Source organism: Colobus angolensis, unplaced genomic scaffold, assembly GCF_000951035.1.
Source record: "Colobus angolensis palliatus isolate OR3802 unplaced genomic scaffold, Cang.pa_1.0 Scaffold446, whole genome shotgun sequence".
In the NCBI taxonomy this organism is placed as follows: domain Eukaryota; kingdom Metazoa; phylum Chordata; class Mammalia; order Primates; family Cercopithecidae; genus Colobus; species Colobus angolensis.
In genome coordinates, this window is record NW_012117888.1 from 46,326 (window position 1) to 47,625 (window position 1,300).

The following is a 1,300-nucleotide window of genomic DNA, read 5'->3' on the forward strand; positions in this document are numbered from 1 at the left end:
GGGGTTTCACCATGTTGGCCAGGCTGGTCTTGAACTCCTGACCTCAAGTGATCCACCTGCCTCAGCCTCCCAAAATGCTAGGATTACAGGCATGAGCCAGTGCTCCCAGCCTGATTTTAATTATAATCATCCCAGTGGATTTGAAGTGGTATCTCTTTGTGATTTTGATTTACATTTCCCTGATGGCTAATAATGGTGAGTAAATTTTCAAGTGCTTATTGGCCATTTGTATATCTTCTTTGGAGAATGTCCATTCAAAGGTCTTACCCATTTTTAAATCTAGCTATTTGTTTATTGAGTTGCAATTGTTCATCGTATGTTCTCAGTACAAGTCTCTTATTAGATACAGGATTTACAAAAATGTCCTCCCATTGTGTGAATTTTGTTTTTCACTTTCTTGATAGTGTCCTTTGAAGCATAGGAGTTTTAAATTTTGATGTTATTCAGTATATATATTTTATCTTGTATTGATTGGGCTTTTGGTATTTGTGATATTGTTTTTACGTTTGATTTCATAGGAGTCACCCCTAGTCAGAGCAGCTTATTGTTCAGTGTTTGGTCAGAGTTTTGTGTTTAAACCCCTCATGCCAATGAAGCTTCTGTTCTGTGTTGATGAGTCTGTGTGTGGCTTGGAAAATGCATTTATGTCTCGCCTATGTCTTGCTCTAAGGTTCACTCTTTTTTTCTTTTTTCCTTGAGACAGAGTTTCACTCTTGTTGCCCAGGCTGGAGTGCAATGGCGTGATCTTGGCTCACCGCAACCTCTGTCTTCTGGGTCCCGGTTCAAGCAGTTCTCCTGCCTCAGCCTCCTAAGTAGGTGGGATTACAGGCACATGCCACCATGCCCAGCTAATTTTTATATTTTTAGTAGAGACAGGGTTTCACCATGTTGGCCAGGCTGGTCTCCAACTCCTGACCTCGTGATCTGCCTGCCTCAGCCTCCCAAAGTGCTGGGATTACAGGTGTGAGCCACTGCTCCCAGCTAAGGTTCACTCTTGATTGGCTACAGCCATCCCTATTGCACAAAGAGTTCCCCAAACCTCTGGACTGTGATCCAGAGGGCTCTTTTTGGCTGTCTGTTTCCTTGGTTTTCTCTAAGTATTCTCCAAGGCCTCCACTGGTCACAGATTTCACCATTCTCTATTCTAAATAAAGTTAGTTGTGGCGGCTCATGCCTGTAACCCTAGCACTTCGGGGACTAAAGCAGGAAGATGGCTTGAGCAGTAGGCTGTGAGCCGTGATCATGCCACTGCACTCCAGCCTGGATGACAGAGGGAGACCCTGTCTCTAAATAAATAAAT